Genomic DNA, 25,538 nt, shown 5'->3' with positions numbered 1-25,538 from the left:
CCCGGGTTTGAATGCAGATCCATCGTCTCTCTAAAGTGAATAATTTTTCAGACTTACTGCATTTATTTCTTTTAAATTAGGAATAGTATCAACACAATGACAAAAAATTGGTAAACAGAAAAAAGTACATATATTCACTATTCTAATGTAAAAGCCATTTAGCATCTGTCTAGATAGTAATCCTTTTCTGTTTTTTCCCTTTTTTGGAGACAGGTGTCACTCCGTTGCCTGGGCTAGAGTGCAGTGGCATCATCATAGCTCACTGCTGCGACCTCAAACTCCTGGGCTTGAGCCATCCTCCCACCTCAGCCTCCCAAGTAGCTGGTACTACAGGCGCATGCGACCACACCTGGCTAATTTTCCTATTTTTTATAGAGATGGGGTCTCGCTATCTTGCCCCTGGCTGGTCTCAAACTCCTGGCCTCAAGTGATCCTCTCCCCTCGGTCTCCCAGAGTGCTAGGATTACAGGCATGAACTACCATGCCTAGCCCCTTTCTGTTTTTTTTTTTTTTTTAGGCATAATTTTTTAAAATTGTAAACAAATATAAAATAGTTGTAATCACTGGGAAGTACATTTTTTATCCTACTTTTTAATTAATTCTTTTATATGCCTTTTCTATATTCTTGCATGGTTTCATAGTCAGTTGGTATGCATTTAACATAAATTAAGTTAGTATTTAATTATGTTTTCACTCCATGATCCAGAATGCTTCCTTATTTGAATTTAACTTCTGCTAGTAAAGTTTCTAACAATGAAATCTGTTTTTAGAAAAATCCTCTTTAATAATAGATGTAATGCTGCAGTCAGTTTGGAGATGAAAGCTCCCATGATATTTGAATTGAGTCATAAGACTAAAGAATTTTGCTCTTTGAAATAGCCCAAAACACCCATCCATCAAAAAGTTCAGTTGGATAGTTCTGCAACCCACTGTAAGAGAAAACAGGAAACGTGCTGTTTTTAAGACACACACAAATGGCTTAGAAACAGAGTGAAAGCAAATTCACTGCTTCTCCACCAGCTCAGGGGAATTTTGAGGCTTTTTCTCCTCTGCCACTTTTATTTCTTTATGTCTTTCTCCAAAAACTAAAACAAAAAAAACAACAAAAAAAAATCAGATAATTTCCTTTTCATTGATAATCTGGGTAGAAATGACAGTATCTTATCATTTCAGCTTGTAGAAAGTAAAGAATTGAGCCACTTTCCAGATATTTCAAGTTCTCTCTCAATCTAGTTCCCAAAACACATAAAACCCCAGAACAATTTCAAACTGCCTCAATTATCTGACTACTTCAGGTGAATATGAATTACTTAGGCCTGGATTATTTTGAAATCACACTCTGGGCATGTACCTCCATTTACCTAAGAGAGACAAGTATGTGTCCATGCCATTGCAAAGGTCTGAAATGATTACTGCAGAAATATATTTCGACCTAAAGTATAATGAAAGACTGGTGTTTCCTGGCGGTCTGTTTTGAAAAAAAATGCCAGAAAACAGCCCTGAAGAATTATTGCAGCTCACTTCCAGAACTTTCCTCGCCACAGCCTTAGGTGTGACGTTCCTTCGCTCTGTAGCCCATGTGCCACCCTGGCAACAGGGAGGGCCTGAGAGTGGGGTGCATGATCTGTTGAGTTCCAGGGACCAGTCGTCTCTGGGTTGCCAGTGGCCGCCTAGAGCAAGGCAAAATTATCCACTATGGGCTCTCTTCAATCTAATAAAAGGCTTTGCTTGTTTTATTTATTTAATTTTAAAGAAACAACCTATTCTTGGTAAAACCTTCATTCTTGGTAAAATGTATTTCTTGGAATGAGTCTAGAATGCTGATCACGCATAACTCCTACCTTCCTTTTCATTTTTATTTTCTCACTTGAGAAACTGTCAATCCCTTTACACATATTGTAAGGTTATTGTGAGATCTCTTTCCTACAGCAGTACTAATACCAGCACGGATGGACAGGGGCTCTGAGCTCATCTTCCAGTAGGATGTGTAGCAGTTACCAGCCCAGACCCTGGAGTATAGTGGCCTGAGGTTCTAATAGCACATCTACTGACCTTGGCATAATTACTTAGCCTCAATAACCTTGGTTTCTTCATTTACAAAAATGGCCTAATACTAGTGTCTACTACAGGAGTTTGAGATAACACTCATATAGTACTTAGCCCAGTGACTGGCACACACCTTGCATTTCATGTATATTTATTACTATTACCTCTGAGTTTCAGTTTCCTCAGCATTTGTAATTAGTAAGTTATAAGCTAACTTTTATATCTTAAATGCTAGTTCTTTTTTTAATAGCTGACTTTTGTACTAATAGAATTTCTAGAAACTATTGGCTGCTGTTCAAAAACAAAATCTATTGGTATCAAGAAGTTCATAAATCTACATACACCATACACAAATATAAAATGCAAGTGAAATTTAGGTTTAAGTTTCTTTTGCGTACCTAATATGTTGAGAAGGAGGGTGGAACAATTTATTCTAATTCGGTAGTTTTAGTCTAATCCAATAGTTTAAGTCTTTATACAACCTAGTGTTTTTTTTTAATCTAAATCTCCGTATTTTTGTTTCCTTTTCCTGAACTTGCTTCCTTCCAATCCAACATAGTGTCTGGGTGTATTGTACAGGGCTTCCTGGGGTGACAGTCCCTCAGATTTATTTTCATGGTTGTGTACTGTCCCTTGGTCCCTATGGAAATACCTCTTGTATTCCTATGACAATCAGTAGCCTTAGCGGCTGAGGTTGTTTATTCTCTGTAAGTCCAGGGACAGGGCCGAGTAGCTCTCCCTTAAGATGTCTGTGATGTCCATGCAGTCCCTAGAACCTGAGCCCTCACCGCACTGACACCACGCCCACTAGAATTTCTAGTGACCCAAGTCACACCATGAGCTGACTTCGGTGAGCCATTTTGGGGTTAGGTGGGAACATCTAACAGAAGAACTCGACTAAGACCCTTCTTCTGCCTGATCACACTTTTTCTGTGCTACAACTTTTCCTCTATCACCCCCACCTCCTCTCCCGTGTGGAGCAGGCATCCTCTGAAATCCAATGCCCTTGTGTGGAGAGCTTTAGGTGAACTTCTCTTTCCCCAGGCTAGAAGGGCGGGACTTCCACCCCTTGATCTCTGCACCAGCTCAGCCCTGCCTCCACATGTGCTTGAAGTGGGGCTTTTGTCATTTAAACATCTCTCTCTCTCTCTCTCTCTCCTGATAGCCTGGCCTTCAAGTCCACTGTCTCCCTAGAGAGTTCGTGAAAGTCAGCCCTGAGAATCAAAGCTGATCAATAGCATCTTTGTTCTGGACTCTTTCCTTCCCTGGAGCAATGAACCTCAAGGCTCCAACTGGTGAAGAAAAGCTGCAAGGACTTAAAAGGGTGAAACTAAGAACACTGCTTTAATATTTGCAAAATAATCTCCTCTGTTATGTTAATTTACCAGTGTTTGTATAGCTACAAAAGCCATCCTTTTTCCAGGGCACAGTGTTTGGCAATGGGTAAGCCCATGGTCTTTCGGGGCAGGAGAGAAGAAAATCAGAAATCTGACAATATCAAGAGCTTTGAAGTAGTTGGAATTTGGACACAAGCAGGGAGGAAGGAGGAAAATAGACAGGCAGACATAGTTAAGATTCTCTGAGAGCACTCATGCCAAATGTGTTGCTTTAGAAAATGAAAGCATCCTGAACACTTTACGATGCTGCCTGCGAGACTTGGCGCCCCATGCTGCAGGCTGATTAGAAACATTACTACTTGGAATCCGACACATGGAGGTCTCATCCATGTTATACCCGGAATATTTATGGCATAATCTAAGATATTATTGCAGGTAGAATTTCTTTAAAACTTCAGCATTTCTTTTGAGGCCACCTGAAATGAATTAGGCCGCTGAGTCGCTGTGCCTGGGCTTGAGCCTTGGAGCATACTCGCGTGGCATGTGAGTCTGAGATACTCACCTTTACTAAAGTTTGGTTTCCTCATTTATAAAATAAGGATAATAACAACCGATAATTACTGAGTGTTTTTATATGATCTAAGCACTAATATGTTAACTTATTTAACTGGTAAATAGCCTCAAGGTGTATTATTTTCATCTCTGATTGCAGATGACAGAGCCACTTACTTATGGTGACATGATTAGAGGTGAAGATGGGATTGGAACTCAGGCAGTCTGAGAGCTCTCCATCCAACTGACAGCAGCTAATGCCTTTTTTACATCCTCTATGCTGGCCACTGGTTTAAGCACTTTGCACCCTATGAGATAGCAGTTATCTTTATCCCCTTTTACAGATTAGAAAGCTAAGCATGGAGAAGCGCACTGTCTTGCCCAAACTGACACAGCTAGCAAGTGCTGAGCCTGGTCCACACAGTTGGGCTCTCTTAATTCTAAAAAAGTATAATTTCATTTTTTTTGGTTTGAAGTCATAAACAGTTGGTCATTATTTTTCTAAAATTAATATTATTTTGTATAAGTGAATTTTTTCCCTAGTTTTTCAGACAGTGATGGAAATGGAGTGATGCAATGCAATTTTAGATGGATGCGAATACATATTTTTAGGGAGAATAACTTCTTATCATCATGGGCACCAATAAAATAGATTAGATACGGTGTCAACAGAAAAAAACTGACCCAAATAGAATTTGAACATAATAAAAAGGGGAAAGGTAAGAATTTTAAAAATAGATTTCAAAACCAGTATGCATAAGAGAAGAATCAAAACAATGAGAACTGCCTTGACTTTTGCAAGCCAACATTTAAAATGGTAAAATCAAGCAAGACAGTAGCCATGGAAGTTGCAATCCATTAAGGAGTCACAATTCACCTGTCGGGAAAAAAACTAAAAATAATATAATATAATTTAAAAAAATAAAATTATAAGATCAATTGACTCTCAGAATTTGAGGGGTCCCCAGAAGTCAAAGAGAGCCCACAATGCCCACCGCAGTAATCCTGTCCACAGCCTTCCTTTCTAGGGAGAGGGCTTGCTTCGCTGTGAAGTGTTGTAAGGCCAGTCTGATTGCTACAGAGTCCTCTGTTCATCTGAGCCAGGTGCCTATTCACCAAATCTACCATTCTCAGAAAAATCACATAAGTGATCTTATCCTTTATAAGAACGTCCTTCAAATAGTCAAAGATTGTCCTTTCTTCAAATTAAACATCCTCTTCTCTCTGAACTGTTCTCTACAGGTTGCCCTCAGAATGCAGAGCACAAAACAGACATGATTAACAAGTACTTTTTCAAGCAAACTGTTGTCAAGCCAGAGCTTCTGTCCTCTACTGCCTTGTGGGTTTTTTTTGTTTTTTCCCACCTAAAAGCAGATCATTTTGTTAATACTGGAATTAGGATTTAAACTGAGGCCTGTATGATTTCACAAATATGCTTTTCCTGGTACCATATAATTCCGCTGTGACTGCCAGTCGAGGCTTCTGCCTGTAATGCTTTTACTCATATCTGTGTCTTGCAAATTTTAGCTCAACTGTCCAAACTCAGAACTCTACCTTTTGTTCACCAGACACTGGCCTGCCATTCAAGACAGACGATTATTTATGATCTCAGCCAACAGCCCTTATAGATATCTATAGGGAAGAAAGTAGAGGTGAGGGTTCAGGTTGTTGCATTTTTAAGTTTTCTTTTTTTCCATTTAGAATAATTTCAACTCACAGAGGGGTAATCATATAAGCAATGTCTTTAGAATCAAAAATATTGGAACAAAATATTTTTGCAGAATTTATTCATTTAAAATGGATCTGGAAGTATTTCAGGATTAGATGTTTACAGATCTTTAAGCAGAGTATTCTTTTTCTTAATCAGAAAATCCTATGCATCTTTCAAAATATACTTGTTTTTCCAAAAGTATTCAGTAGAATTCAAGTTCATTCTCTAAATAATAGAAATAAAGAAAATAGGTTTCTTTTTGTGTTAAGTGCTTCTGGACATTTTTAAACAAGAGAACTCTTTAGACTTGAGTTTTTCACTTTTCCAAACTTCAGATAGCTTGCTTTCCACCAAGTTATAGTTTACTATTTAATTTCTTCTTGTATACTAGTCACAAACATGAATGTTTTTCTGAATAATATTTTGCAGACATGTTTACAAATCTAACTAATATCATACTTCTGAGAAATTTCCTGAGGATTTTCTTGTTCTCGAGCTTTGAGGGCAATGAGACTGCATGATACCTAATGACTGAGAGGATTAATTTATGTTATATTTAGAAACATTAACCTCCTACACGGTATATCCAAGTTCTAGCTGACAATTTTAGCTTTTGCAAAAACAGCTTTATTTTCTTCACGTAATACCCACAAACTTTGCCTACGTTTTTGTAGTGGTTGTTGTTGTTTTTGGTTTTTTATCACCATTTTATTTTGAACAATGCTACTGTGATTCTGTTTTTTCTCATTTATTATAATAATGTGATCTGCTCTAACACATTAATTCAACTCTGTTCCTTTCATGATCTTTATTTTCTCAGGTATATATATATATGTATATATATATGTGTATATATATGTATATATATGTGTATATATATATATCAATAAAGTCTACACAGTGCAATGAGAAATTTGATGCAGTTGAATATTAGGAAGTTTAATATGTTTAATTGGTGTCTACATTAAAGGAATAGAATGGAAATCACTTAAACATGGATAGCAGTTGTAGCAGTTTATTCTTCAGTGTGCATTTACTGGTCACAGGAGTGCAACACAAAATTCTTGTTGAAGCTCTTGCATTTCCTGTCCTTATTCTTAAGGTTGCTTTGAAATTTGAGAGAGAAGCGTTGCAGCTGCTGGCCAAAGAGCTGCCAAAGCGGACATATGTTTAAAGCAGAGAATGGTGCTAGATTCTTGTTGAAAAGAACACACACAGCCTGTTGTCCTCATAAATAACAACAAAAAATGGAGATTATCGAATGATATTTAGATTCAGAGAATTACAGAATCAAAGAATCTTAATGATAGAAGGAGACTTTTCTTTGCATGTATTAAGAAAACTGTCTGAGGTCTTGACTCAAATGTCTTCCTGGCAGGTGATACAAACTAGTGACATTCCAGGTGACTGTGTTAGGTAGATAGTGAGGGATTCCGGGTCTCGTAGTGACGAAAGTGGGTGCTGTTGCCCCCATCTTGGTCCTGCATGATCCTAATTCTCCATACCTGGGGGAGGAGGGAGCACCCTGCGAATCTGCCAATCAGAACTTGGTGCACCAGCTGCAGAAGAGTGCAGAGGACGCTCTGGCCCACGGGCCAAGCCGCATGGGTACCACAGAGTCCAGAAAGTGACCCAGAACCCACATGCACAGTTAAGACTCAGGTCATACAGCTCCCCAACTGTCCAATCAAAGTGATTCTATGGTGACGTTTCAACCACGGGAAGGTCCCTATGCGGACACCATAAAACAAGACCGTGACCATAACCACGCTCTCTTTTCCTGCTGTGACAAGGGGTCCAGTCATCACCTGTGGTGCAGGTATCATGCTTTGCAAACCTATGTCTTGCTCTTCCTCTATGATCCTATCCTGCCCCACCTCAATAAACTTCGCCTCGTGCTTGCCTTACTTTGGTGTGTCTGGTCATTTTTCAGCCAGGAGCACAAGAACTGACATCTCAGGCCGAAACCCGACAACTGGACCGCACACAGCCCTCCCCAGGAGGGGCTTCCGCCTGGGGCCAGCATGTCGTTACTATCAGCGAACACAGGCGGTGTTGTGCACCATCAGATTTCTTAAGAAAAGAGAAATTTGGACTTTAATGAGAACATTTCTGGGTCACTGTATACAACTTCACAAACTGTGAAAGCACAGGTGTACAGCGAGCCGAACAAAAGATGGCACAATGGTTAAATCCAACCCATTGGTAGACAGTTTGCAACCCTCTGGTTTAGACAGTTAGAAAGGTTTTATTATTATTATTATTAACCTAAAATCTGTTTTTCAGTAGCTTTGATTCCTTGGATCTTGGGTTATGTTGAATGTATATAATCATTACACATACACACAATAGGATTTCAAATATTTGAAGTCAGTTATCATATTTCTTTACCTAGTTTAGGGCATAAGGAGCCAATCAAAGAAATAAATCAGGTTAGTCTGTAATGCATGAATGATAATGAATGTAAGGTGGCCCTTAGTCTTCACTTATCCCCCATCTGAGGGCTGACCGTTGCTTGGATAATGCATTCTATAATAGAATCTTGCCTTAGATCAAAGTCAAGATGACTGGCCTATTATTTGGAGAATCTGTCAATCTCTGGCCTACCCGTGGAGAGTTCTAAAGGCCCGCCACCCTGTGGACCCCTTCCTGCCAAGTCCTTGAACCTGTACACTGTGACTGGCAGGGTATTTGGAAAGTGAGATTCTAAAATAGTCTGTTGTGTCCACACTTGGCGTTCAGGGAACTTGGAGGGAATTCAGCCTCTTGGTGACTCTATGAGCTTTAGACTCTATCCTCTCTCACTAATACTGTGTGTGTGTGTGGCTGGGATCTATTTGACTGAAAAGATCATGCTTGAGAGCTAGTAGCAAAGAGTACCAAGTTTGTGCTGTGCACAGTTCCAAGTGCTTTATGCATATTAAGTCATTTAACCCTCACAATGACTCTGAGATATTAGCCTTGATTTTTGCAGACAAAGGCACTGAGGACAAGGAACTTAACTAAGGCCACATAGCTAATCATTAATAAATCAGGGTCTCCAACCCTGATTTGAACATTTGTACATCCTCCTTCCTATAGCTCACCGAAGGTGCCTGGGTCTTCACCGCCAGTTGAAATTCCTTCACAGATGGGGACTGGACCATGAAAAATACCCACTTTGGTAGATCTACTACCATGACCCACTCTCTGCCCTGGGCCCGGCCCTAAGCCAGCTTGACCTCCCCACACACTCACAGCACCTGTGCAGCAGCCGCAAAGACAGTAGCAAACACTGTGGGGTTCCCGCAATGGCCAGAGGAGCCACACTGCTCGTGGCTGACCAGCCTCGCTCTTCTCCTGTCTGCATCCCATGTGGAGCTCTGCAGTCCCAGTGGGCCCTGACTGCAGGACTTGGTGTCTGTGCTGGGTCCCCTCTATGTTTGAACCTTGCTTGACATGACTAGATGTTACTAAATATGAAATGTCCAATTGCAAATCAAAAGTTTGGTTTAGTATATCTCAAACAAGAAGCAGTACAATTAATCAAAGTATGTGCCTAACCTATGGACACAGTTTTGCCATCTTAACGGTAGCTTGCTTATGCCAGCAGCAAAGGAGCCTGGACAGAGAGTGGCGATGAAATCACCAAAGGTGTTTTCCAAGCCTTGTTGAGAATTTTTGAATATTTTTCCCTGCAAGAAGTGGTCCAAAGACTGGAAGAGCTGGTAGCCAATAGAGGACAGTACGGTAGAGGACAGAGAGTTTCCAAAACCAGCTGCTGGAGTTTGAGCAGTGCTGTTTTTTGCGATATGTGGTCTTGCAAGCGCATTGGCCTGTCTCTACTGACCAGTCTTGGTGGCTTAGTCTCAAGCATCCTCATCGTTCTGTCCAGCTGGAGTCGACTACTGTCCAGCAGTGACATCCGCTGTGGTCAATTGACTAGGTTTCATGAAGCTGTAGTGGATAATAACAGCACGGGACCACCAAACAGACACCATTAGCTTTTTTTGATGAGTGTTAGGTTTTGGACAGTGTTTCAGCACTTCATCTTTATCCAACTATTGTGCCAAACACTTGCAATTGTCAAAAAGAATCCATTTTTCATCACACATAACAATATGGTGTAGAAATGGTTTGCATTTACGTCATGACAGCAAAGAAAGGTAAGCTTCAAGATGATTTTTCTTCTGAGGCTCATTTAATTCATGCGGTGCCCATCTATCCACCTTCTTTACGTTGCCTGTTTGTTTTAAATGGTCCAATAATATTGGAATAGTAATGTCAAACCTTGCTGCTCATCCAAGCATAGGTCGAGATGGATTCACTTCTACTACAGCTTTCAGCTCATCATTATCTACCTTGGTCTCAGGTCACCCACGTGGCTCATTTTCAAGATAAAAATCACCAGAATGGAACTTCTCAAACCATCGACATACTGTGAGTTCATCAGCCACATCTTTCCCAAACACTTCACTGATATTTCGAGCTGCCTGAGCTGCGTTGGGTCCATGATGGAATCTATTTTAAAAAATAACACAAATTTTTGACTTATCCATGGTTTCACAAAAATTGCTCTAAAATTTTTTTTGAAAGATAATCACAAACCAAAATGTGTGTTTGAAAGAATGAGGACATACCTTCACAATTAGAAAAAAAGTGTCAAAGTGAAATGTCAGAGATATCAACCGTCAAACTTAGCACTTAAGGAAATGGGACATTCCATACTTAATAACCTAGTACTTTCTGGAACTTAATGCCTCATGCTGCCTTGGTCCTGCCGAACCCCAAACCAACATGGATTTGCATTTGGACTCCACAACCTAATGGCTCTGAGATTTGAATATGTTAAGGCATCTTTTTGAGGTTTGTCCCTTAGCAAAGTGGAAAAATAACTTCTAATTTGTTTATAGGGTTATGAGGATGAACAGGCAACATATATAACATCTCTAGCCCAAACTCTAGTACAAAACAAGTGTTCAAAGGGTACTTCTTATTCTGAAGTGGGCCATCCTAGACCTTGAGTTGAGCAAGGTCGCCAGAGCACTGGAGAAGCAGGGCCATGTGGCATCCATGTGCCAGGAGGTGGCAGCCAGTTTCCCCGGGCAGCAGGGTGGGGCCAGCAGCAGCACTGTGAAGGAAGTCAGCAGGTTGGAAAGGTGACATATTTCAGGCCTCTTCATCCTTATTTAAATATCTCCTTTCAAAGGCTGCTTTAACTTGCATTCCTGTGGCCGTGAGCATATCTAATCTAAGTCTGTCTAAAACCTGTGCTTCTATAACCTCAAAAGCTATTGTTACATGGCAGGAAACGTCAACGCAATGTGGCATTTGGTCTGGGCGTGAGCAATTTCACTGCAGTGGACACAGGTGCAAATTGCATTAACACAGTGGGAGGCAGGGAGCCTGCACTCCCTCCTGGCATCCTCTGGGATCAATCTGGCCCTACTGTGTGCCGAGTGCCAGCGGCTCAGTTCTCCCCTGTCCTTTTACAGTGTTTGTCCTTCATGTTTCAAGTCAGATCGGCTTTACTCATCCTTTCGTGAAGTTATCTCTCACTTTTTCTAAATGGTAAAATCCTATATTTACTAAAACATCTTTTTTTACTCTTGTAGCTTTTTGTTTGTTTGTTGAATCAGGATTGTTAGTGCTCCGGTTACAGCATTACAGAGGTTTCTAGTGACTGCTCTAATCCTATTTTTTCCATGAACGCTGTGATTTTTAGAGCGCAGTGTAGCAGAAAGAGCGATTTCGTAGGCATGCTGTACCCGGACAAGCAGAAACGCTGGTAATCCCTCACTTGCCGGGTCAGACCCAGTCCCAGGGGGGCTTGTTAAGCACAGAGCTGACCCCAAGCTGATGCAGAATCTCCAGGGCACAGCTCTGGAAAGCTGTCAGCATGTGACCCAGGTGATTTTTATTATGCAAATTAGGGAAACTGCCCTACTGAGGCTGGGAACAGTTATGCTTTTTTTTTTTTAATTAACATTTTTATATTTATTTTTATGTGGATGTTTTAGTTTGTTTGTATTGTGTTTTTTGGGGGGGGGAGGCAGTTGAGACAGAATCTTGCTCTGTTGCCTGGTCTAGAATGCAGTGGTGTCCGCGTAGCTCACAGGAACCTTAAACACCTGGGCTCAAGTGATCCTCCTGCCTCAGCCTCCCGAGTAGCTGGGACTGCAGGCATGTGCTACCAAACCTGGCTAATTTTTTCTATTTTTAATATAGAAAGGGTCTTGCTCTTGCTCAGGCTGGTCTGGAACCCCTGACCTCAAGTGATCCTCCGCCTCAGCCTTCCAGAGTGCTCGGATTACACACATGAGGCACCATGCCTGCCTTTATTTTTATGTTAACACAGTATTGTCTTCAATTAAGACCCCCCTTTTTAATTAATTAGTGAAAACTATACTGTCTTATGATGTAAGCTGCCGTGATCTGTACAGGATGCTCCACTCTGTCTGGTTTACTTACAACAGTTCATTCCAAGGCGAGTGTTCATAGACTTCCTTTCACTGGGTCACAACAATGAAACCAAACAGCCGGTAGAAGGGACCTGCTCATATTTTCTATAGTATGTTATCAAATATGATATAATAACAAAAGCTTCCTGTTTATATGATGTAGATAGGATAAGAGAGTTTTTCAACTGCTTTACAAATTCTAAGTGCCAATCTTACGAAGATGGGTTTCAGATGCAGGGCAGAATAAATCAAGGTGGTGGAGAAAGGGTGTTTATCAACAGAAGCTCACGTGCAGCGGAACAGAAAGGCTCCTCACCTTCAGAGGTAGTTGCTGTTCATTTGTTTTAGGATTTTTGGTTTGTTTTCTTGGTCTAGTCCTGAATTTTTTGAAGAGAGAACTTTATTTTGTTTATTTTTCCTGCTTGAATTAAAGTATAGGAAACACGCATTATAAGACTATCATAAAACACTTGTTGTAAACTGAGTAATTTGTTGTAATATTCTGGAAACTCAGAGTAATAAAGATAAATCAACTCATAATAGCAATGCATGAATTCCAGAAATACTGCTCTTCCGTAACAACCTTGCTCATTACCCTTCTACTTACACCTCTGGGGCCGGAAACCCCACAGTTTATACCGACATTCGCAGGATTTATTGTCATTTCCTCTGCTTATTAAAGAGAAACACAATATATACCAGCCTATGAGCAACAAGAAATTGTTTTTAAATTAATAACACTCCACTCTTTGCAATGATTTGCTGTTGACAGATGAAAGAATCTGAAAGCACCACAGTGTGAGTTGAGCATCGCAAAGAGCTAAAGCAATAGTGTGACTGGAGAGCAGCCTGGAGCTGCGGCTGTCATGGCGACACCAGTGATTCTGTGACTCAAGCAACCAAGTCCCCCTCGCACCCGCAGGATCGGGGACAGGCCATCTGCTACAGTGCTGTGCACGGCAATATGTTATTTTCGGCCTTAACTTCAACTGGGACCCTTTGTATTTGTAGAACTGATTATAACAAATGAGTTTTCTCATGGTCTAGTTGTTTCCACCACACCTAGCATGCTAAGTCTTGGGCATGGAAATGTTGGGAGAGGCAGGACTGCCACTGAGGGAGTTATTCGTATGCCATTTTCAGTGAGTCAGGTCAGAATTTTCCGGCTGTTCTCTCCACCCACTACAAATACACGGGACCCTTGCAAAACCCTTTTTACTGGCAAACACTTCCTTTACAGATACACAATATGTTTGGTACATCAGAATGATTCCATGTGAGTGAGCCTGAGAATACACAATTGTAAGTTGCCCTAATGAGACTGAGGCAGAGCCAAGACCAACAGAAGTTCAGATAATTTAGAATTTAAATGTTTGCAGGTTTCTCTCCTTTCCATCATTTCACGCAAACATTCGTTTCTTATGCCCACCTTTCTGCATTCACCTTAAAAGGACTAGCAGCTGTGATGGAGCCACAGTGCACCGTGCAGGTGTGGGACACTCGGGCTCCCAGGTGCTGGGCGCTTTGGTGGCTGACAGCTTTCAGCAGCGACCCTCTGCAGGCAGTGCCCTTACCCAAAGTCATGGGTACCCCTTCTTGGAGGCAGCCATTCCAATAAAAAGTCATAGTCTTCCACCCAATTTCCAGAACCGAGCCAACTTTTAGAGTAGACACACATCTACAAACACACCTTGGAGATACTGAGGACTTTGTCCAGGATCACCATCCTGGACACCATCCTTTGTCCAGGATCACCAAGCTAATATCACAAGAAAGCAAGTCATACAACATTTTGGTTTCCCAGTGCATATAAAAGTTATGTTTATACTATAATAGAGTCTATTAAATATGCAATAGCATTATGACTAAAAAACAATGTACGTGCTTTAATTAAAAAAACACTATGTTGTTAGAAAAAGCTAACACTTATCTGGTGGAGGGTCTTGCCTCATTGCAGATGGCTGCCAGCTGATCAGGGTGGTAGTTGTTGAAGGTTGGGTGGCTGTGGCAATTTCTAAAAATAAGACAAAAATGAAATTTGCATTTGAACTACAATAGAACTTCTTTCAAAATTAGAGGCAATCTTCTCAAACGTGGCCACTGCTTTATCAGCTAAGTTTCTGTAACATTTTAAATTCTTTTATTTTATTTTATTTTTTTTTTGAGACAGAGTCTCACTTTTGTTGCCCTGGCTAGAGTGAGTGCCGTGGCGTCAGCCTAGCTCACAGCAACCTCAGACTCCTGGGCTCAAGCGATCCTGCTGCCTCAGCCTCCCAAGTAGCTGGGACTACAGGCATGTACCACCATGCCCGGCTAATTTTTTGTATATATATTTTTAGTTGGTCAATTAATTTCTTTCTATTTTTAGTAGAGACGGGGTCTCGCTCAGGCTGGTTTCAAACTCCCAACCTCGAGCAATCCGCCCGCCTCGGCCTCCCAGAGTGCTAGGATTACAGGCGTGAGCCACCGCGCCCGGCCACATTTTAAATTCTTTGTTATCATTTCAATAATGTTCACATTATCTTGACCAGGATTAGATTAGATTTTGTCTCAAGAAACCACTTTCTTTGCTTATCCATAAGAGATGACTCTTAATTCATTCAAATTTTATCATGAAACTGTAGCAATTCAGTCCCATTTTTAGGCTCCATTTCTAATTCTAGATCTCTTGCCTATCCTGAAGATTTTGGGATTACCAAGCCTCCACAACTGCATGAGCTGATTCCTTAATATAACACACCACTGTCTTTCTCTGTCTACACACACACACACACACACACACACACACACACACCTTCTTGGTTCTGCTTCTCTAGAGAACCCTGACCAATGCAAGGTCTGAGCTGGCATTTGATAACCTGAAACGTAAGCACCATCAGGACCTCCAAGTGATAAGCAGAGTCCTGGGCCAGGTCCAGCTCCGAGTGTGTTCGCTGCATTCAAGGATGTGCCCAGTAGTCACTTCCATCATCCTCACATGCACCATTCCAATTTGGTAGCTGGAAGAACATACTGCTTCTTGGCCTGTGGGCTAAGAACTGCTACACCGGGAACACCTGAGAGTAAATGGATACGTACAGCAAGCATGGTCTAAAGGCATCGTGACCAGGTGCTCATGAAGGTCTGGGTCACCTTACCTGTGAGTCACTTAGATCAGCGGAGGTGACATCAGGGGAGGTGTGGGAATCCAGCATGGGTAGCAGAGAAGGGAATGGAAATTGGCTGTGGCTTCAAGACCACCTGCAGTGGCAGTGCTGTGGTTGGTTCCATTAACCTTCTTCTTGTCACTTGGACCAGTAAAATAGACCAACCAGAATCCCGGAGGAGCTGGGCCCAGAACTTATCACATGACGCAAGTGGATCCAAGTGGCATAAGTGAGGAGTGGGGTGGATGTCACAATGTGCCACCTAGATCCCTCTTCATGCCGAAACAAGCATGACCCCTGTCTGCTCCCAGCTGAGTCAGCACCTCAGGAACTGCTTTCGGCTGAAGAGAGCTGCCTTGTCCAGAGGCACACGCCCCTGCCCTGTGGCCACCATTCCTAATGCCTGGTCAGTGGGGGAGGGGACAAAAGTCAAACTCTCTTGCCTTAGGGCAGGGGCCCCCAACCTATGGTGAGTTTTATGAATATTTCATTCCATATTACAATGTAATAATAATAAAAATAAAGTGCACAATAAATGTAATGTATTGGAATCATCCGGAAACCATTCCCCCATCCACCTCCCCAACCCCTGGTCAGTGGAAAATTGTCCTCCATGAAAATGGTCCCTGGTGCCAGAAAGGCTGGGACTGCTGCCTTAGGGCAACATCTCTCCAGGGTATCCTGACTCTGAGAAATCAGCTGAGGCCCTTTTTTTGAGACTGTGTCAACTGTTCAACTATTTCCTTTGCTCAGTCCTACTTTCTTCTCATCCAGTCGTGTTAATTGAAAGGAATTAATTTCCTGCCTGCAAATCTGCATCCCAGGGTCTAGTTCCTGGGAATCCCACCTAAGGTGGTTATTAAAATGGAAGTGATGCTGGCTATGCGATCTGTGGCTGCTAATCTTGTTTAAGGTCTGCCCTACGTTCCCTCATTACCTACTCCGGTTGACAATAATACCTTCTATACTAAACAAGCAGCAGAAAACCCTAAATACCCGAAGATCACTAATAGCCTTCTTTATCTCTTCCTGAGACTCAGACACCAAAGCCAGTCCAGTTTTCCTTATAAGGACCCTTGAACTAAGTATTAAGATTATCATTATCATTTTAACATAAATTGTTTCTTTTCTAGTTTAGATACTTCTCCCCTCCCAACCACGCTATCTCAATTGGTTTTCCACTGACCTGCCTCCTGGCTCTCTGAGGCTATCAAATCACTATACGTAATGTTGCCTGATTCATTCCACAAAATTCTATAAACAACTATAAGAAACTCTCCATTTCTTAGCAGAGCAGTCCAATGACCCCTCACTGAGCAATTGAATAAATAGTGATTGAACATCAACAAAGATAAAAATCCAAGTTTCTGCCTTTGTGTTGCTCAGAATAATTTCAAAACTTTTTCTGCTGCCACATTCTATGTACAGTGATCTCCCTGAATAAATTCCCCTATGAATATCAGTCTTTTAAAAAAGTTATAAAATATTCAAGCACACAGAAAAATAAGAGTGTTAGAAAATAACTATCTATGCATCAGATTTTAACATTTTGCCACACTTATTTAACCTTAGTTTTTTGATTAATAATTCATTTGAGATGTTCCTGTGTAGCTTTTTCAGATCTCATTCCATGCTCTCTCTACGGATAACTATTACACTGAATTTGGGTTTTATTTTTTACATATATGTTTGACAATGATACTGCATATGCATGGATCCATAAATAAATGTATTATATTCTACATATATAATTTTTCCTTCCTTTAGTCACCACAATATCAAGATTTAGTTATGTTAAAGTATGTACTTCTACTTTTCTTGTATTTTCCATTATATCTATTATATTATCTGTATATATATCCTCATTTTAACTCCTGTGACAGCTACAGATGCTTTCCATATTTTTTCTTAATCATTTTTCACAGAATTTGTGAATGTTATTAATAGTCTTTAAAAAAATTCAATTTTGGTTGTTGTGACCCTCTTGTTTATATATTTTCTAATTCATTAATTTCTACACATTTTTATTATTTCCTTCCTTCTAGTTTTTGAGGTTTCTCTATTTTGTTTTCTAACATCTTTAATTGATGTTAACAAATGGCTTTAGTTTGCAGTTTTGCCTTGAAACAGGTTTAGAAAACTTAATTCTTTTTCAACAAAGTCACACTTGAGCTATACTTTGATTTATATGAATTAACCTATCTGCCTTTGATTTTCCTTCAGCATATTTTGGATAGATGGAAGAAGTATTTTGTATGTTTCTAAGTTATTAACTAATATTTATTATGTAAATAACTCTACCTAATTATCAGTTCTGATAATAAGATCAAATCTTAGTTATTCAGATGGCCAAGTTTCTCAGCAGCCTCTTTTAATTCATTTGCATTCCTCAACATGATGTTATAATTTTTCAGATATTGTGTGCTCAGGCAATAAAACCCACTTTATATTATCTTCTGCAAAGGTAAATCTGTTGCAAGATTAATAATATGTAGCTCACAGCCAAATGGTAATGATTTTTGCATTTTATGCTGTTTTTCATTATTTATACCCTCCATGGTAGCAATAATTGAAAGTTGGATATAATTATGGCAGTTCGCTCAAAATATTTATACTAGGAGGAATTAGTGACCCAAATAAATTATTAGCTCTTCCTGTCTTCTTAGAGTTAGTCTAGTGAAAATATATTTGTTGTAAGTATAGAAAATTCAGTAGAGATACACTTTAAATCTTATTTATATTTTTAAATTTCCCATAGTCTTTAAAAATTTTTAAATGTTTTACCACTAAGTACAAAAAAGAAAAATGTCAAATACATGCAAACCATAAGGAGTCAAGATCAACAATGTGGGCCGGGTGCGGTGGCTCATGCCTGTAATCCTAGCACTCTGGGAGGCCGAGGTGGGCGGATTGCTTGAGATCAGGAGTTCGAAACCAGCCTGAGCAAGAGCAAGACCCCATCTCTACTATAAATAGAAAGAAATTAATTGGCCAACTAATATATATAGAAAAAATTAACCGGGCATGGTGGTGCATGCCTGTGATCCCAGCTACTCAGGAGGCTGAGGCAGGAGGATCGCTTGAGTCCAGGAGTTTGAGGTTGCCGTGAGCTAGGCTGACACCACGGCACTCATTCAAGCCTGGGCAACAGAGACTCCATCTCAAAACAAAAGAAAAAAAAAACAAGATCAACAACATACACACTCACCTCCAAACTGAAGGAAAAGGTCACTACCATTATTGTCTTTGGTGACAAAGACAATAATGAACCTCCCATTATTCCCACCTACTTTCCTATCTCTTTGGATGTGCTCACTATTCTAAACCCTCAGATTTTTGTAAACAGATAAACCACATATATTTATATTCTTAAATGCTTTAATTTTTCATGTTTTCGATCATTACATTAAAAAAAAGGGCCTATTTATTCTTTCGTGACTACTTTTGCACTCAATATCATATTCCAAAGATCCAGGTCATTTGTAAATTAAACTCCATTCATTTCCACTGCCATCCAGAGTTCCGTTTATGACCATACGACAGTTCGTGTATCCATTCCACAGCTGAGGAACATGCGTGTTGTTCCCATTGCTCTTCCAGACAGTGTGACACTGAACGCCTGTGAGTCTCCCAGTACGTCGGGGCAAGAACAAGGGCGGCAGCCTTAACACTGGATGGAAGGACAAGAGCACACAAATGACTGCCATGTGATGTGCAGGCACAGTTTTAAGGGGATTTCCAAATCCGCAGTCTCCACATACACCCTTTTCTTAAACGGATCTCCCTAGAACTGGCTGGAGATGTAGGGCCTCATTTTCCACTTCCTCCCCAACAACCCTCTTCCCTCAATTTACAAAGGCCATACCTCTCTCGCTGTTGGCCAGTCTTACTGTAATTCTTTATTCTGAGGTAGAACAACTTTCAGAGTACTAAACAAAGGGCCAGTTTGAAATATCATTCTAAGATAGTGCTGAGATAGTAAATTATTTGAATGCCTGGTTTTATGGTTGAATTGTGTCCACTCAAAATCTGTAAGCTCTAACCACCAGTACCTCAGCGTGCGACTGAATTTGGAGATAGGGTTTTAAAGGGGTCATTAAGTTAAAATGAGGTCCCTAGGCTAGGGCCTAATCCAGTATGACCGGGGGCCCTACAAGACAAGTTCAGGAGGCAGACATGCACACAGAGGGGGGACACTGTGAAGACACAGGAGAAGATGGCCATACATGAGCCAAAAAGAGAGGCCTCAAAGGAAACCAACCCTTCTGACACCTTGATCTTGGACTTCTAGCTTTCAGAACTGTGAGGAAATAAATCTGTGTTGTTTATACCAAGCAGTCTGTTGTTACGGCAGCCCTAGCAAACTAATACACCCTGGTAGCAAGTGCTTTTGCATGTCGTTTCAGTCCTTTGATTTCACTAATATTGAAAGAAAACCTAATTGAATTATGTGCAGATTGATTATCTGAAATAATTTTTGTGACAGTTACATGATTTTGGTAAAGTAGTGATTTTTGAAAGTAGTTCCAAGATGGAGTGATATTTCAACAACCAAATCTCCTCCATTCCCATCTTACTGATGTGAATAATTTTCTCAGCGCTTATATCTATGGAAACAAAAAACAGGCAATGATGATAAACCTTTGAATTCTAGCAAAACCCAATATTTAACCATGGATTAATTAATTAATTAAAGAGTGTTTCATTAAGATACAGTTCATTATTATTATTGTGTTTAAAGTATTTATAGAATTGGAAAACATATTTAGTGTTGTTTTGATCATTGTGTACTATTATTTCTAAAGTTAACTCAGTCAAAAATTAACAGTTTTAATATATAAAATGAGAGCAAAAAAAATAAAAATAAAAAATATAAGAAAACGTTAACATTTAAAAACACGGTCACAGGAAGTTTTAAATTTCAATTTATAATTGTATTTTTTGGAAAGAAATATTAATAAAAGACTTAATTTTAAAATATATTAAAGTAAAATTCAGTGTAAAATGTAGACTCTGAGAAGGTCTACAGGAACAAAGAAAAAGTAACACTGGAAAAATTTAATTCTGTTCAAGGCCTTATTTTAGTGTTTTCTAAATAGATGTTGGTGAGTGTCAAATTATGATGCTATTTACATCCGTTTGGAAACATTTAATGAGATGATATAATAGTTTTATTTTAAAAGGTCACCATTTACCACATAATGGAGATTACATCATTCACAATTTTTTCAATTTAGGATGAATAATCTGGATGGCTATTTAAAAGTGTGGTATTTTATACTTTTTATAAAATCCTTTTTGATGAATGGTAAGCAAAATAGCTTGAAGAATACTGTTTCATAATTAAAAATACGACTGCTGGTTCACAAAATACGCTTATCATAAACTCTACAAAATAATGCCAGACTCCAGCAATACACACATTGTCTTGTTGAAGTGATTTCTCCCCCAGATCCTCATCAACTTTTGAAGTTATCAGACTTCAATATTTTTTCACTAATGTCTGTACATTGATATTTAATTATGATTTTATTTTGCATTTCCCTATTACTCTATTGAGAATCTCTTCATCCATTTGTCAGCCAGATGGGTATCCTTTCCTGTAAAGTGCCTATTTAAGCTTTGGCCCATATATATTCTTTTGGGTTGTTTTTGTTTTCTTATTGCTTTGAAAGAATTCTTATCCATGCATATTCTTTTTCAGTTATGTATTAAAAATAGTTTCTTCCAGTTCCTGTATTTTATTTTTATTCTCCTTGTTAACTGAAAAATGACAAGATTCATAAATCTGGAAAGGAGAGCTTTGTTCTTCATAAAGGGCTGCAGCCTGTGGGCGGCCATTCCAACAGGCTGGACGGCAGAGTCCCGGCCAGGAGCCAGGAACACGTGTTTTGAGGCAGGAACGGTGGGAACAAGAATTTATACTGAGCACGGTGGTCAAATACACATATTTAACAAGCTATAAGAAGAGTCATAAATATTTATTAAAGGAAAACATGCACCTGCACAATCTAGCTTCATGCATTTTTAAGGGGTTCCTGTTCAGAAAATGGAGCCGTCTGATGTCCAAAAGTGAAGCAAGGACACAAACATCCCCTCTGTGTGCTCCACAGCCCAGTTAAAATGACTCCATGATTTGTGGCCTTCTATCAGGAAAGAGTGCTGGTCTGGATCATGAGGTTGTTTTCTGTTTGGCCTTTAAGCAAAAAGCCCAATGGCCATTAGCAAGGGAGGGGCTCTAATGAGGCATGTCTGACCTCTTGTCCTGTCATGGGTGGGAACTGTGTAAAGGCTTCTCTGGGGTCCCCCTGGCTGAGAAGGGGTCTGTTTAATCAGCTGGGGCTTAGGATTTTATTTTATTTTACAGTTCCCCTTTTGGCTGAGATATGCCAGAAGCAACATCGATGGCCAAACTTTCATTTTGTCCCATTCTTAGGGGGTGGTGTGGCTACCTAGCCCAGGTGCATCCAGGCCCTTGGTGTGAACTCTGGCCAAGAGGTTTAGAGCAAAAATACTTTTAGCCAATTAAATGGTTTAGGCCAGACTGGAATGAAGGTGGGCAGGTATTCATTAACCCTTAAAATGCTTTACACAACATAGCCAAAACCCAAAAGCAAAATACAAGATTATAAAATAAACTTATCTATAAGCATGGAGCTAATGTAACCTTGGTCTTAGTTACAGATGTTTAGCAATTAGCTATATAAAACATGTTGTTAAAACCATTTGAGCTAAGGAATTTAGAGACTTTTGTTGACCACAATGTTTTTACTGTAGTCTCTTTAGTAACTGTCCTAAGGTGGTCAATAAATTTCTTATATGTCTACTTGCCAAACTCCATAGCTGGGAACAACTACATACAGGAAGTGTCTTGAGGTATCTGTCACGAGGTATCTTGATATCCTTTTTTTAAATTTTCTTTAAGTCTATGTGAAGCAGGAAATTCTTTATGATTGGGGTGGGTGCCGGGGCCACGTGGCCCAGGAGGTGAAGTTCCTCATTTTGTCAGCTGTTTAAAGTGTGTCCATCCTTAATTTGGAGGATCCGAACTAAGTCCATCCCTCAAAACTGGCCCTTACACTCTCTTTTGCCCACCTCTTCCACAATAGTCCCTGGCCCTAGGGGTTGGGGGTGTCTGTATATTTTTAGCAGCAGGGCACTGGCAATGGAAAGCAGATTAGGCCCAGTGGGATTCTAGATGAGTAAGATTCATAGGCTTTGTTGAATCATTTCTAGTCTTCAGGATTTCATGATTCTGTTTTTTTCAGAAGTAAAACAGTAAGGGATAAATAACATTAATAATTTGATAATCAAAGAGAAGTGGGTGTCAGAACAAAAAAAGGAATCTAGGCTGGGCATGGTGGCTCACGCCTGTAATACTAGCACCCTGGGAGGCTGAAGTGGTAGGATCACTTGAGGTCAGAAGTTCAAGACCAGCCTGACCAAGAGTGAGAACCTGTCTCTAACAAAAATAGAAAAATTAGCCAGGCATGGTGCTGCACACCTATAATCCCAGCTATGTAGGAGGCTGAGGCAGGAGGATGGCATGAACCCAGGAGTTTGAGGTTGCTGTGAGCTAGGCTGATGCCATGGCACTCTAGCCCAGGCAACTGAGTCAGACTCTGTCTCAAAAAAAAAACCAAAAAAAACAAAAGGAATCTAATTCTTTAGAGAGCCAACTAAAAACATGATGATGGAAATTATAGCCCAGTTTTTCTTGTAGCCAAGAAATAATGCATGATCTAGTCTGAACTACAGGCAAATAGTAAAATCTCAAAAACTAAGGCCAGGACTGGAATCTAGTAACAAAATCTATAGAATCTAGTAATAGGTGTGTTATAGGGGTTTTTGAAACAATTTTCCTCTCTCTAGTCCCCCTTTTCCACCAAAGAGAAATTATAGTGTGTGACCAATTCATGTACAAAATGAGTTTTAGTCTGATTACATTTGGCCTGATTATTTGCATAAAGTACAGCAGGAGTAGTTACTGGCTACATAGGCCTTTTTAAAAAAGTTGGCTTTGTTGGAACTTTTCCTGAAAGTAAATAATTTCAGTTAAAGCCTTGGTAAAATAATCAATGTCCCCAGTGTAGCCTGTTAGAAAGGAAAGCATTCTTATTGAACTTAGGCAAACTAACTACATTGCCATAAAACAGGAATCCAAATTCTGGATATTGTGTAGAGCTGTGGTCCCCCACCCTCCGCCCATGGACTGGTACCAGTCCTCGCAGTTAGGGACCAGGCCACAGAGCTCTGCTGCTGCCACCCCCCACCCCATTCATGGACAAATTGTCTTTCATGGAACACAGGAACAGCAGGAGGTGTGCAGGAGGTGAGCGAGCGAAGCTTCATCTGTATTTACAGCTGCTCCCCATCACACGCATCACCGCCTGAGCTCCGCCTCCCCTCCACGTTCCTGGAAAAATTGTCTCCCATGAAACTGGTCTCTGCTACCAAAAGGGTTGGGGACTGCTGATGTAAGAAGAGAGAGAGAAATTTTTCTACTTTATCCAATTGTACAGTATAACTAGCTCAAAAAAAAAAAAAAGGTTTTCTTGACTCTGGAAAACAAAACAAAGAATCAGCAATGCCTGGAACAAAAAAGTCTAAAAAATTATTTCAGTCCTCTATCAGTTCAGGCCCATACAATTAATTAATTTTTGTTTTGCCTGATGTTGGGTTAGCAATTCTCATGAATGCATCAACCTTTTAATTAGAGTCCTAAAAGTTTTTACCTAGTCCAATAAGAAACTTGTATTCCAGAGTGCTTGTCAGAGTCTGCTCCATGAATTTCCTTGAAGAAGGAGCTAATTATAACCTGCTTTTTGAGAAGAATCAGGGTAAAACAATAATTATCTGTCGATAACAAAAGTCATGGTTAAAGATACAATTGAGAAGAATATTTGGTTATGTCTATGGCATACAACAATGTAGCACAATCATAATTATTACTGATAATATATACTAAGACATATTGGAATTTTAAGAATCTCATATAATGTTGGAACATATATTCACAACACATTTACATAAATACAACCCAAGGAAAGTTAAACACCATTTCGTATCTAACAATGTTTCCTATATAATTTTAATATACAAAATAAACCTGATATGTCTCCTTTGGATTTTTAATGGCTCTAATATTAAAAGTTAGTTTGAAGTCAAAAAGACTGAATTTAGAATCTTAACTTTGGAAAGTTTTTCAAATACTGAAGGGTTTTAAACATTTGTCACAAAACAGGATCACAAATTACTATAAAATAAGGGTTGTTTATGTAGCCCAAGTGATAATTTGAAGATTAAAAAAAAAAAACTTTACTTTTTAAAAGAGAGTAGTTTCCCAAACAATCATAAGACCCAATGAAGGCAAACTGAAAGAAGACAAGCTAATAAGAGGCACAGTGCATCTGTCTCTCTTTTGTATCCATGTAGTTTTACCTATCATGTATTTATTTATCGTCCCCTTATTGCTGAGGTTTTCCATAACGGAACTCACCTTACGAAAGTGTCCCTCTGAGCGTCCTGAACGTGAGAGTCTCACAAACCTTACGGACCAGGAGAGTCCGCCCGGGCGAGGGAACAGGGCAGCCGGGGGGATTCCGCAAATCCAGGGCCGACAAGACATTCTCCTCGTGGTCCAGACGGAGAACCTGGGAGAAAGCAAGGGACGGAAAGAATAAAGTCTCCAACACCTTCATGCTAACAGCGGGAGACCCCAGACCCCGAGGCCCACCTGAACCTCTCAGCTAGGCCGGGAGACCGCTGGGCCGTCAGTGCGGCGTCGGCTTCCGGTCACGCCGCGGGAACCGGAAGTCTCTCTGCGTCCCTCATCCGGGTCACCAGTTACGTTAGCTGAAAAAAGGGCAAGGTTCATAAATCTGGAAAGGGGAGAGCTTTATTTCTCACAAAGGGCTGCACCTGTGGGCGCCGTTCCAGCGGGCTGGACAGCAGGGCCTGGCCGCACGCCAGGGACAACGGGAACAGGAGTTTATACTGAGCGAGGTGGCCAAACACACAAATACTTAATAAGCTAGAGGAAGAGTCATGGGCAGTTAGGAAAGGAAAACATGCACCTGCGCAATCGAGCTTTATGCCCTTTTAAGGGGTCCATGTTTAAAAAACGGAGCCCTCTAAGGTCGAAAGGTGCAGCAAGGACACGAAAGTCCTCTCTCGGCATGCTCCAGACCGGTTAAAACCACTCCGTGGTTGGTGGTCTCTTATTGGGAAAGTGCTGGTCCACATCGCGAGATTAGTTTTTGTTTAGCCCTTTGGAAAAAAAAGTCTGCTGGCCATTAGCAAGGGA

At 40.3% G+C, this 25,538-nt stretch overlaps 1 long non-coding RNA gene across 1 annotated transcript; it reads right to left on the bottom strand.

The window, feature by feature from the left end:
- Positions 1-18,109: 18,109 nt before the first annotated feature.
- LOC142865534 (uncharacterized) lies at positions 18,110-25,042 on the bottom strand. The gene is made up of 3 exons (XR_012915739.1): positions 24,969-25,042; positions 24,732-24,885; positions 18,110-18,902 (listed from the first exon to the last, which is right to left on the bottom strand). It is a non-coding gene; the product is annotated as an uncharacterized LOC142865534 (long non-coding RNA).
- Between the last annotated feature and the right edge of the window lie 496 nt (positions 25,043-25,538).

The sequence above is a fragment of the Microcebus murinus genome, chromosome 29, assembly GCF_040939455.1.
Source record: "Microcebus murinus isolate Inina chromosome 29, M.murinus_Inina_mat1.0, whole genome shotgun sequence".
Classification (NCBI taxonomy): Eukaryota; Metazoa; Chordata; class Mammalia; order Primates; family Cheirogaleidae; genus Microcebus; species Microcebus murinus.
Note: the sequence above shows the minus strand (reverse complement) of the source record. Positions and strands in the feature narration are given on the sequence as shown.